We start from the raw sequence: 13,800 nt of genomic DNA on the forward strand, positions 1-13,800 counted from the left end.
ATGTCAATCTCATGAGCTGATTGTACCATTGTAGGTGTAAGAAGTAACATCTCCATTCTGTGTTCTGGCTTGGCATTGATGTAGGTACAGACAAGCGTGCTAAATATCATGTAATCTCATACAATATAGATTCTTTTTTTATTAAGGTATATTTGACACATAACATATTAGTTTCAGGTGTTCAACATGATTCTGCATTCATATATATTGCAAAAATAAGTCTAGAGGCACGTGGGTGGCTCAGTTGGTTAAGTGTCTGACTCTTGGTTTTGACTTGGGTCATGATCCCAGGGTCATGGGATTGAGCCCCACATTGGGCTCTATGCTAATTGTGGAGCCTGCTTAGGATTCTCTCTCCTTCAGTCCCTCTACCCCACTCATGTTATCCCTTCTTAAAAAAAAGGCTAGTCAACGTCCACAATATAGATTCTTCATTTTTTAGAAAAAATTTTAAGTAGGCTTCATGCCCAACACAGACCCCAATGCAGAACTTGAACTCATGCCCCTGAGATCAAGAACTGAGCTGAAATCAAGAGTCAGACACTTAACCGACTGAGCCACCCAGGTGCCCCTCAATATAGAATCTTGTCAAGCACCCATCATTTTTCCATAAAATCTGAATTCCAGCACCATGGTGTTATAGTCCTGAGCTGCACATAACCAGAAATAAAAATAAAAAGCTCACTCTGCCTTGAGCCCCTTCCAAATCTGAATCCTATTTTGCAGGTTTAAAAATTTTAGCCACAAAAATCCATTAACCAACTTTGGAACAAAGGAAGAGAATTTTTGTTTTAGCCCAAAAGACTCTTGTGAATTATGCATGATGTTTTTCCAGCGCTAGGAAAAGGGAGCCAGGGCAGGAGAAATACATGCCACCAGCTTCTATAAAATTCTAAAAGCAGATAACTGGTCTCATCATGTCAAGAACATACTAAAGACAATCCTTGGGTCAGTTATAACCTAGGGACCAACTTTTTTTTTTAAGAGCTTTTTATTGAACAGGTTACAGAGGAGGTTTAACTAAAAAGACCAAAGCCCATGTCATCATCAGACTCCTCAGATTCTTCTTTCTTTGCTTCTACTTTCTTCTCCTCAGCTGGAGCAGCAGTGGTGGAAGAAGCAGGTCCTCCTGCTGGGGCAGATCCACCAGCCCTTACATTGCAATGAGGCACCCGATGTTGACATTGACCAGGGCCTTTGCAAACAAGCTTAGTCAGAAAGGTTCAACATTTATACCTGCTGCTTGAATGAGGGCATTGATCTTATCCTCCATGACTGTCACCTCATCATCATGCTGGATGAGGGCTGAGCAGATGCAGGTGAATTCCTAGACAGAGGCCATGGACAGAGGCCACTGTGCTGAGCTGGCACAGTGCTAGTCGCTGAATGAAGTGAGGGCCTCACCCCAAAGCAGCCTTAGCTTCCTCGAAAGGACAGAGCACCTTAGCAGCAGCTGAGAAAAGGCCCAACTTTAAACTTTCTGCAAAAATGATTAAAAATTTTAAATTTCTGCAAAAGTGATTCAAAATAACCCCAGGAGGGGCACCTAGGTAGCTCAGTCGGTTAAACATCTGACTTCAGGTCTGGTCATGATCCCCCTGGTCTGTGAGTTCAAGCCCCATGTCGGGCTCTGTGCTGACGGCTCAGAGCCTGGAGCCTGCTTTGGATTCTGTGTCACTGCCCTTCCCCCATTCACACTCTGTCTCTCTCTGTCTCTCAAAAATGAATAAACGTTAAAAAATTAAAAAAAAAAAAACAAGGAGGGTAGATGATTGTCCCTTTCCAAGGGCCTCTTTCCCCCTACCTTCTCCTAGGTAACTAGCATGAAAACAATGCTATGCAATTTTCATGTCCTTCCCAAGGACCAAACTGGAAGAAACTTCACAAAGCTCTTGATAGACCAAGGTGTGTATTTATTTCTCTTAAAGAGCCATTTCTACCTTCTTGCCCTCAATGGAAATTACAAATTGTCCCAATGCTAATATAAGCCCCAGGCTACTGAGTCCATAAGTCACAGAGTCCATTAGAGTGATGCAAAGAAACACTTTTTCCCTAAGCCCCAAACAGGGAATTTGGCACCAAAACTAAAATTGATGAGATTACATATTTGGTATTGAAGCCAACTCATGGTCATAGCCAAGGGGTCCCTAATTTCCTACCCTTCTGCAAGATATAGGTACGGCCTCCTTAAGGTAAAAAGCCACCCACCAACTGCCTATGTCACCAATGTATAAAACTCAGTGAGCTCATAATATAAACAGAGAACTATTTACTATATTCTTGGCACTGGCAAGCTTATAAACAATAGCTCAGTGGAATATTTTTGCATTGGGTTTTTTTCCTGAGTGTGTTTTTCTTATAAAATCTGCGCTCTTACCCAAAGATTACATTACTCATTAGGCATTACAGCTGTCCTTGTGACCTAAAATCAAAGGGGTGTTACCTGGGCATTTTCCCAGATAATGATCAGCCATTCTTGGGTTGAGGTACAGGAAAGTTTTTGTGTGCAGCATCCAGCAGGTGGCACTCACATCCAAGGCTACAGGGAGCTTTCCCACTGGCAGAGAAATCTTTGTTCACAAAAGATTGTTCATTACAGCTCAGTAAATAAATAGTAGACAGATGGCTTCTTAATAAAAGACCATGAATTTCACTCCTAGTGTCTTCTTAAATGAAGTTTTGACATTGCATATAAGCAGGAAGCAATTTATGTGGCTTTTTGTGTGTAAAGTAATCCGAGACTGGAAAAATTCCACACTGAAAATATAGCTTTGTGGACATTATGAACTGAATGTTTGTGTCCCCCAATATTCATCTGTTAAATTCTAATGCCCCAATATGATAGTATGTAGTGGTGGGGCCTTTGGGAGGTAATTAGGTTACAAAAGTAGAGCTCTCAGGTCACCTGGCTGGCTAGTCAGTGGAGCAGGCAACTTTTGATTTCAGCGTTGTGAGTTCACACCCCACATTGGGTGTTGAGATTACTTCAAAATAAAATCTTAAAAAAAAAAAAAGAGTAGCGCTCTCATGAATGGGATTAGTTCCTTTATAAGAAGAAGAGGCTAGCTTCTTATAAACACACATAAGAGCTAGCTTTCTGCTCTGTCTGCCAAGTAAGAACACAGCAAGAAGACAGCCCTTTGGAGAACTGAAATATGGAACTCACCAAGAACTTGACCATGTTGGCATCCTGATCACAGCCTTCCAACCTACAGAACTGTGAGAAATAACTCTTGTTATTTAAGCCACCCTGTCTATGGTAATTTGGTCTAAGATATTTCTGTTATCCCTTGCATAATTTAGCAATATTTGCAATAGAATTAACGAACCATATGTCACTTTGAATATTAAAAAACAAGCCCAAACCATTTTGAATAAGAATGAATTAAGCAGGGAAAAACATAAAACAAAAAGATATTCCTTGCTAAATATTCTCATATAACAACAGTGCCAATGGTTGCCAAATCATGTTCATGAAGGCCCAGGAATTGTTTTGCAAAAGGGATGGAATCAGCATGATCATAGACTATGCTTAGGATATATGTACCCTTGGGTCACATGTGGTAATTATGATTATGAATCCATATCATCTCTTCCTGAATAAGCAAAATCAATAAGCAAAATCAACTACTCTAGTACTTTATTAATGTAAGGGGAAGTGCAGTAAAGTCTTGTTGGCCGTACAAGATCAGGTAGACAAATACGACCTAACAATGCAACTCACCACACACTTACTATGTATCACACAATCAAAAACCTGCCACATAAAGCAATGTAACCTCTACAGCAAGTCTGTGAGGCAGGTACCACAATTATCTCCACTTTGTAGGAAAGGAAAAGAAAGTTTAGAAGCAAATTACGTAACCCACATTAGCTTCACCTCCTCATTGTAAAATGAGAGAAAAAAAAAGTATAAGCTATTTTTTAGGGCTGTGAAAATTAAATAAAAGAATCCATGTTTACTCTTAGCCTTGTAAGAGTAAATCCTAAGTATGTCATTACTAATACTAGTGCTGCTGCTGCTGCTGCTGCTATGATCACTACTACTATTATGTCATAAAAAGATACAATGTTACATAATATTATTATACATACTATATAATTATTTCTGATGCATTGTTATAGATTGTATTAATATATATTATAATGTTTATTATGTTATAGAAGTAGGTATTTGTTCAGAGTCACACAGACAGTATGTGGCAGAGTCAGAATTTGAACTCAGGTCTTTCTGACTCCAGAACTTGAGTGCTCAGTCTAGAGGAGGCAATGCTTTTGAATGACTAAACCAGGGTAATTCTGAGAGTAAAATAACACTTCTGGAAATGGGAAATTACTTTCTTTTATGGAGAGAATATAAGAACCATCATCAGAAAACAGCCATCTCTCCAAGTTTCTCCTTCCAGACCCAAACACACACATGAACAAGCAAGTGCCTTTTCTCCCCAATCCATCCTGTAGGTTAAGATGACCTTTTATCTTTCTGACAAAAATATGATACCTTAATGGTCATAGAATTACATCCTTCTCAAGGGAGGCGGGTAAGGAACTAAAATTTAATGAAGAACCATGACTGGTGTAAGCCAGAACTACTCAGCTTTGAGCCAAGGTGACCACACCATAGGATGCATAGCCAAGTCTTGGTCCCGGCTTATCCAGTATCAGCAACACGACAGAGTGAGCTATAATCCAGGCATTTCAATCACAGTGGTTGGTGGTGCCAAACCATGGCATCGAGGGGCAAGTTCTCCTACTAGTAACCTTAATAAGCTGGGTGTGATTTTGAATATTTCTTGACAGGATTCTAATCCACCCACCAAGTTCGTTTCATCCATTTGCCATTCTTCTGACTGCCTTGAAATGTATATGTAAAATTGTTTTGGAGTAGTATATTTTAATATATTACACTGAAACCCCTTTCCTAGTTCATAAGGATAAAATGAATTGATTTAAATTATATTATTTTGGGTTTTGGATTCCCAAGATTTCTGTGTATGTCTGTTTTAAGCTATCATTTCTTCAATACCTATCATGTATTGGGCATTATGCTTAACACTTTAAATACATTTTTGCATCATTTAATCTTCAAGCGTAAGCCAGGAGTTCTTAATTTAGGATTAAGTTCAGGGTGTCCATATATTAGATGAAGAAAAAAATCACATCTATACTTTAATTAACCTCTATTTTTTTAGTTAACCTCTAAATAAAATGTAGCATTTCCTTGAATTATCACTGTAGGCAGTAAACCAAGTAGCATATCCATAGTACCTATGTCTTTGTCACCAATAGAAACCACAGATATTTTCAAGTCACGTGATAGCTCTTGCAGATATCTCAAAATATGACTTATACTAGGCACTTCTTAAAAATTACATTAATTAGGGGTGCCTGGGTGACTCAGCTGGTTAAGTGTCTGACTTCTGCTCAGGTCATGATCTCATCGTGAGTTCAAGCCCCCCCATCGGGCCCTGTCCTGACAGCTCAGAGCCTGGAGCCTGCTTTAGATTCTGTGTCTCCCTCTCTCTTGGTCCCTCCCCTGCTTGCACTCTGTCTCTCTCTCTCTCTCAAAAATAAATAAACATAAAACTTTTTTTTTAATTACGTCAATTATTATTAGACCAATTATTGTTAATTACTATTAGGGTCTAATGGTAATTAATAAAAGATAATATATATCAGTAGCTCACAAATTTGGTAATTTTGTCAAGTATAGTTCTTTATAGCTGATTTTAGTGGTATTTATTTAAAAACATTGTTCTCAGAAGGGGTCTGTAGCCTCACAAAACTGCGCCAGGTGTACTTGGTACAAAATAGAGTAAGAATCTCTAGTCAAGGCTAATCACAATAACTCCACTTCCCCCAACCAGTGGCTTGTTTATAAATTAGCATATGACCCAATTCTGACCAATCAGACAAAGAAAAATCTGTTAAAGGGAGGCTTCCTCTTTCCAGAGTGCTCTAAGAAGAAGTTGCTCTGATCCCTCTGGATGCAGCTGTGCCTAGATAAGATGGCTGGAACAGTTGCAACCACTTTGCAACTAACCTAGGAAGGACATTAACACACAGAAGGTGGTGTCTCCAGGAGGATTGCTGTGAGAAGACTGCCTGGAGGGTCCTGCCTGGAACCTGCCCTACTGTTTCAGCCAGTTTGGGTTTGGGTTTTCTGATATTTGCAGCCATATGTACCTTAATTCTGCTGCCACACTTAGAGAAAAAGCCTCTCTGAGAAGGTAACACTCAAGTGGCAGGAAGGATTAGGCAGAAGAGGGGCGATCCTCAGGGTTAGAGGAAACAATGTCTGCAAAGTCTTTGAAGAGTGAATGACTTTGGCTTCTTTCAGACACTAAAACCTCATAGTACTGAAGTATAGTGACTGAAGGGGAGGGTGAAATGAGATAAGATTAGCAAAAAAAAAAAAAAAAAAAAAAAAATCATGCAGGGCCTTCCAGGCCACGGTGAGAAGTTGAGACTTTTAAGTGTATTGAGATGCCATTGAAGGATTGAAGGACTTGAGGCAAAGAAGTGACAAGATCCAAGTTCATTCTGGCTGCTGCTGTTTGGAGAATATACTAGAGAGGGAGTATAGCCCTGGGGAGATGTGTGGCTATTGTAGGAATGAATCTAGGTAAGAGATGATGATAACCTGGACTCTATAATGGGAATATTAATTGAAACTGTTAATCTCAAAATTTAGTTTGTGGAAGAATCACTTCTTGTATTTGTTTAAAATGCAGGTAAGGGGTGCCTGGGTGGCTCAGTTAAGTCAGTTAAGCATCTGACATCATTCAGCTCAGGTCATGATCTCATGGTTCATGAGTTCTAGCCCCTCGTCATGCTTTGCACTGCCCATCCTCCCCCTGCACATGTGTTCTCTCTCTCTCCCCCCCCCCCCTCAAAAACAAATAAATAAACATTTTTTAAAAAAGAAATGATCTTGGGGCGCCTGGGTGGCTCGGTCGGTTAAGTGTCCGACTTCGGCTCAGGTCACGATCTCACGGTCTGTGATTTCGAGCCCTGCGTGGGGCTCTGTGCTGACAGCTCAGAGCCTGGAGCCTGTTTCAGATTCTGTGTCTCCCTCTCTCTCTGCTCCTCCCCTGTTCATGCTCTGTCTCTCTCTGTCTCAAAAATAAATAAACTTTAAAAATATATATATAAAAAAATAAAAGATATGATCTTATCATTCTCTGTCCCTTACATTCCTGAACATTATTCCTTCACTCAAAAAGCATCTATTAAGCTTCATCTAGGTGCTTGGCGCAGACCTGGGCACTGGTCATACCAAAATAAATAAAGCATACCCTCTCTTATGATAGATGTTTATCATTTTCCCTATCTTTCCTTGGATGCCATTCATGCTATAAAATGTAGCATTATGGAGAAAAGGAGGATCACAAAGAGAAATTAGATTCAGTAGAAAATAGAAGCAGGAGAATATTCAAGAACAAGACTTTGGAAAAATATAAACTGATGAGACTGTCCTGAGATCCTGCATGTGGATCAGGTCTTATTATGAATCACTTACCTGAAACTTAAACAAAGAACAGACAGCCTCTAATATCAGGACAGCATCTGACAACCTGAGAGCACTCCAGAGACATGTACTGAATACTCAGAAGAGAAAAGTATGTGTCTAGATTGTTTTATAAATCACTGGGGTCGAGATTTTCTTGTTGAGGGGAGGAAGAAACAGAAAGAACTATAATGCCATCTTCTGAAGTTGTCCAAGACAAAGTCCTCAAATCATTGCATGCTGATCCCATCTGAAAGGTAGAAAATCTGAGAATCCATGAGATATTATTGGGATTTTAGCCCCAGTCCTAGACCCTTTGATGTCTAATATACTTGGCTCTCTAACCCTCTCCTGAATAAGACTAGAAGGGGTTTATTGTGAGCATAATTACTGTTTCTCCAAATAATACCAGAAATTCTTTACTAAAGGATAAATACTGAGTTGTTTCGAGTAGGCATCAAAGGTTACAATAAAGCTTTAAACACTTCTGCCAAGAGCCTTAAAAGCAACGATGATTCAGTAAGTAACAGCCTGTTCTCATGAGTTATCTAGAACCTCAAATTTTTTCCTAGCCACCCTGAACTCTTCTCTTTAAGTTTGTTTGTTTGTTTGTTTGTTTGTTTGTTTGTTTGTTTTTGAGGGAGAGGAAGAGAGAGAGAGAGAAAAAGAGAGAGGGAGGGAGGGAAGGAGGGAGTATTCATGCATGAACAGGGAGGGGCAGAAAGAGGGAGAGAGAAAATCCCAAACAGGCTCCAAGCGGGCTTCATCTCACAAACCATGATGAGATCATGACGTAGGCTGAAATCAAGAGTCAGATGCTTAACCAACTGAGCCACCCAGATGCCCCTCCTAGCTACCCTGAACTCTTAACAAGTTGACAAACAATATGTTAGACAAGTGCAATAAAGAAAATTATGTATTGTGTACAAGTTACACTCTCAATAAATTGCCTTTGCTAACATTCTGGGCACAGCAAGGCTTTCAGGCTGCTGGCATATCTCTGATTTCAAATATAGAAATAAATTTAAAAGTATAAAAATATAGGGTGCCTGGCTGACTCAGTCCATAGAGCATGCAACTCTTGATCTTGGGGTCATGAGTTCAAACCCCACTTGGGGACAGAGTTTACTTAAAAAATTTTAAAGATGAAAATAAAATATACAAATATAGAAATGGAACCCTGGAAGCCTAAAAGCTTTATTTTACCTTAATAGACATATGGCTTACTAATAGGTGGGGAAAAGAGGATGAGGAGACTGCCTGCCTAATTTAAATTTAAATTTACAAACTATTTATAAAATTGGAGCATTTGGTTTTCTAAGTATTTTGCTTTCTGTGCTGCCAAATGGCCAGTTTGGCTGGGTTTGGGTAGTTATTGTGTTTTGTTGTTTTGTGTGGTTTTTTTTTTACAGAATTATGATACTAGCTTTATATAGACACAATCTTACGCACTTGGAAGAATCTGGTTTTAAAAGTGTAACTGTAGCTTGTACACATGCTTATACTTCCTAACCAATACAACTACAATTGTTCCCAAAAGATACTCTGTTTACATTAGATTTATTTTTCCTGGTTTAATACACAGTTAAACACCCATAAATTCACCAAATCTAGTTAGATAAAAATCTTTCTCTCATTACCTTATGAATATTTACTATGGTTAACACCTTCCTGGGGTGCTCTGGCAGCATTTTTGTTTGGGGTTTGTTAATGAAAACCATTCCTAGAAAAAGTCTGAGTCACATCTAAAGACAAAGATCTTTTTAAAATTTTTTGTAATAAAAATATTTATCCTCCAAACATGAGTACTAATGTAGGTGAAATCAGTCTATACTTTTTTTTTTAAAGTTTATTTATTTTGAGAAAGAGAGAGGGAGCATGCAATGCACCGTCAGTGTGTAGTCCACTCAGGGCTTGAACCCACAAACTGTGAGATCATGACCTGAGCTGAAACCAAGAGTTGGATGCTTAACCTGTGGAGCTATCCAGGAGCTCCGCCAGTCCATACTTATGTTATAAAGGATGTGAAGCTACCATGATGCTTTTCTGTGTAATTATGCTTTCCACTTCTCAGGGACAATCTGTCTCAAAGGGAGTCATTTAGCTACGTGAACAGTTTTCTGTTTCCACCAGCACAATCTCATCAGGAGAGATTGCACAAGGCGATAAGGCTATCCTACGTACAGCTGCATCTAGAGTCCAAGGCCAAATCCTACTGTTAAAGCTACATTTGGCTCAAGAATCATTTTGCAAATTGCTCATTTTGTGGATTAACCATAATTCTGCACTCCTTGTTAGAAAGAAAAGCTCTCTTTATATATAACTGGTCAACTCTTTAAAATAAATGTGACCTCAATTCTATGAATTAGCTAGTGGCCATGGGCAGGTTGTTTCTGAGACAGCCACTTTTTTTAAGTTTACTCATTTATTTTGAAAGAGAGACAGAGATAGAATGTAAATGGGGGAGGGGCAGAGAGACAGGGAGAGAATCTCAAGCAGGCTCTGCTGTCAGTGCAGAGCCCAACTCAGGGCTTGATCCCAGAAACTGTGAGAACATGACCCGAACCAAAATCAAGAGTCAGATGTTCAACCAACTGAGCCACCCAGCTGCCCCTGAGATAGCCACTTTAAATCATACTGCCAGCAGGAGAGAGACCTTCCTGAATGGTGGTTTTCTAACTACTGCCAAATTCTCAAGGTAGAAAATCGTTCCCATAAGAGCTAAATGTACACCCCTCTACCCTTTCCCTTGCATACATCATAAACAAAGACAGTACTGAGTTTGAAATCTCATGAGAGGCTTATTGTTTTAAACCTTACTTTTATTATCATTTCTTGTATATACATGGCTACAAATTTCACTTTTTCTAAGATTTCATTCTAGGCAAATGTTCTCATTTAATTGTAACACTGAGAGCATATCTAAATATTTGGATTCATTTCTGTTGAAAGCAAAGGGGCTAGACGTTTAGCAGAGATCACTGTGCTGACATGTCTGCTTTCTATATGCAAAGTGATTGGCTCAACCAAGCAGCACAAGTCCAGAAAAGTTCACTCAATCATCTAATCCCTTCTTACATTACATTTTTCCATTTTTAAATCTTTGGCTAATTAGAAGCACAACCTTATCATGAAAGAAAAGACGATATTTCCTCTTCTCTTTTTAATCCACCTTCATTCCCAACTGCAATGTCTCCTCCCACCAGCCTTAATTAACTACCCACTGTTGATAAATGAATCCATCGTTCAATAAAGATAGTGTTTATTTCCATTTGTAAAGACAAGTGCATCCAATCTACCTGGAATGGTTATGAAAATGAGTGCAAAAGGAAGAGATAATGAAAAAAAGAAAACAGGTTTCAAGAGATAACTACAGAAGTCAAATTGCTGAGAAAATAAATAAGTTACAGTGTTCTCTGACTTCCCATATGTTACGAAAAACTATGGCCATTAGAAATTCACTACTGAAGGGGGCACCTGAATGGCTCAGTAGGTTAAGTGCCTGACTTTGGCTCAGGTCATGATCTTTGGTTGGTAAGTTGGAGCTCCACATTAGGCTCTGTGCTAAAAGCTCAGAGCCTGGAGTCTCGTTTGGATTCTGTGTCTCCCCCTTTCTCTGCCCCTCCCCAGCTCACACTCTGCTCTGTCTCTCTCTCTCAAAAATAAATAAACATTAAGAAAAAAAAAAGAAATTCATTGCTGGTTTTGTTTATTTTCTCTAAATAGCAGGTCCAACATAAGACCTTTTCTGACACTGAGTTGAGACATGGATGCACTTTACCTGAAATGGTACTTCATCCTAATAATCCATTGATTTCTATAAAATCCAATAATTGATTTTTTCCTTACTAAAAAAAATTACCAGTCTGGTACTTCAAATAGATTATATATATATATATATATATATATATATATATATATATATATATTTGTACTCGTGTATATATATATACATATATACATATACATATATACATATATATATGTATATATATATATATCTGTACTTGCAGCCATTAATATCATAGTCTCAATAATTTACTAAAAATATGGAAGTTTGTATGTTTTTCTTCCATAAAAATAATTTGTAGGGGCACCTGGGTGACTCAGTTGGTTAAGTCTGAGTCTTTTTAAAAATTTTTGTAAATGTTTTTATTTATTTTGAAACAGAGAGAGACAGAGCATGAGCAGAGAGAGGGAGACACAGAATCTGAAGCAGGCTCCAGGCTCTGAGCTGTCAGCACAGAGCCTGATGTGGAGCTCAAACTCATGGACTGTGATATCATGACCTGAGCTGAAGTCGGACACTTAACCAACTGAGCCATGCAGTAGCCCCAAGCATCTGAGTCTTGATTTCAGCTCAGTTCATGATCTCACAATTCGTGAAATGGAGCCCCAGCATCCAGCTCTGTGCTGACATCACGGGGCCTGCTTGGGATTCTCTCTCTCCCTCTCTCTCTCTCTCTCTCTCTCTATCTGCCCCTCCCCAGTTCATGAGCTAAATAAATAAATAGAATTTGTAGATATTATAATTTTTTGTCGAGGCATAAGGGGTTAAGTCAATTGAAATATGTCCAAACAGAGTCTTCAAATCTTCTCAACCATCAGCTTAACAGCCATCCACAAAAAAATACCACACTAAAGTCTAGAACAGGAAGTGAAGAATAAATAGCACTTCCAGTTATGGCTGGAACATAAACGAGCATGGGGAAGTCTTAAACTTGAATTTCAGCCAGGATACCAGGATTGTTGATACCATTTCCAAGAGAACTAAAGAATATTAAGGCGAATTATGTGGTCAGAACTTGAGGTTTTCTTTCTCAGCTAAGAAATATGGCATGTTAGAACTCTCTTCACTTGATGGATGAAAAGATATAATTTCAGCATTTAACTAGTTGGTATGCTTGGTCAAAGAAGGCCAATGCTGGAATTACAAATAATAATCTGCATCAAATTAGCCTTCACAATATAGACTGGCCTGTGAACAAAAAAAAAAGAGTTATAGATTAGGTTCCAGACCTTCTTACCCACTCTTTAGAAGGGGATACAATCGCCACAAGAATTTCCCACAGGAAACCGCAAACCCCAACACCTCTGGTACCACCTGCATGTCCTTTTGCACAAGTATTGACCCACCCCAACTTTGTTTAATTCTTGAGAGCCAATGGGTATACAACTATACCAAAAACCACAGAATTTCACAACATAACTTGAGACAAACTGAATCTGAAAGGCTATTTTATGGGTATTTTGCCTCCAGTCCTGCAGGTAATACAATCCCCAGTACCCCCACTGGCTAGCAGTATTTGACTCTCCTAATCCTCATTACCATACTTCTGTTGGCATACTTCTCAAGGGAAGTATGGCTGAGAGCACCAGCAAGGAAAATAAGTCTTTCTTAATCATTTGTGTTGTTCATAAGAAGTGCAATGGAAGATTAGAATCAACCTTGAGTCTTGTTTGTGAGTTTTGTAAATATCCTCACAAAAATTTGGTACTTTTGTTTTACTATACTTTACCCACCTATTTTAGGTAATCTTTCAAATTCAAGTCTTCGTAAGTCCAAAGTCATACGATGATTTGGTTTTTAAAAATGGGAGGTGATCACAAATTATAGTATTTGTCATATATGTGTTTTTACAGTAAATTTGCCACCATATAATGCTAAAAACTTGAACTTTGAAAAATAGAGTATTTGTATTTCATTTCATTCCTTGTTTAGCTCAGCTAACTAGTGCTAAAATCTTCAAATTCTATAAGAAGTTTACTTTTTTTTCCATTGTTTTTGGCCTTAATCAAAAGGAAAAAAACATGCTTTCAAAAGTTGAAGGACCAGTCAGGTATCTGAAATTGACCTATAATTAAAATCATAAAATGTCATGCATGATAAAATATACTGAAAACATCTAGCATGTTATCTTCTGAATACTCCAGGAGGGCTAATTCATTTTAGCTATAACTAATTTCCACTGGAAAGAAAGTTATATACTTCTGAGCATATTGACAAATAAGTCTTTCAGTTTCATGGAGGTTAAGTGGTTGAACAGGAAGTACTGCCTCAGCACATATGTATCAATCCTTTAGAGAAATTCTAAAATCAAGGGGCCTGGATTTCCACACTTACTTTATTCCACTATGATACATCTGTAAAGCAGAAATAAGACTCCCCTCTTTATCCAGCCTTCAAGTTCAGTCATATATTTTTTTATTTGAAATGAACTAAAGCTGATTTAGAGCGGACATGCCTTTTGGAATGCCCTGAGGACTTTCATTTCTTGAATGATATGCTA

General features: G+C 38.5%; 1 pseudogene; it reads right to left on the minus strand.

Moving 5' to 3' along the window:
- Window positions 1–1,016: 1,016 nt before the first annotated feature.
- On the minus strand, window positions 1,017–1,342 carry LOC122222655 (annotated as a pseudogene).
- Between the last annotated feature and the right edge of the window lie 12,458 nt (window positions 1,343–13,800).

Source organism: Panthera leo, chromosome B3 (assembly GCF_018350215.1).
Source record: "Panthera leo isolate Ple1 chromosome B3, P.leo_Ple1_pat1.1, whole genome shotgun sequence".
NCBI classification, from domain to species: Eukaryota; Metazoa; Chordata; class Mammalia; order Carnivora; family Felidae; genus Panthera; species Panthera leo.